The following is a 309-nucleotide window of genomic DNA, read 5'->3' as shown; positions in this document are numbered from 1 at the left end:
ATATGAGGGCTAGGCATGCTGTGTGTCTGAGCTTTTGTCTAAATGTTATGCAGAAGTTTGTAGAGTTAAAGGTACGTAGGTTTAATTCATGCAAGGTAAACAATAAGTGCTCTCTTTTATACAATATGCATTGCATCTGGACCTTAAACATATAAAAATGGTCAGTGAAACTTCTGTGAACATGAAGAAATTATTAAAAAAGGCATTTAAATGAAATTTGCTAAGTTGTGATTTTTATGGTTGGAACGCAAGTTATTCAAATAGTAAAAGGAAAAAGAAAGAAAAAGGAAATTTCCCATAATATTTTTC

The sequence above is a fragment of the Nannospalax galili genome, unplaced genomic scaffold (genome assembly GCF_000622305.1).
Source record: "Nannospalax galili isolate Female #2095 unplaced genomic scaffold, S.galili_v1.0 scaffold760, whole genome shotgun sequence".
NCBI lineage: Eukaryota > Metazoa > Chordata > Mammalia > Rodentia > Spalacidae > Nannospalax > Nannospalax galili.
This window is presented reverse-complemented; position numbering follows the sequence as displayed.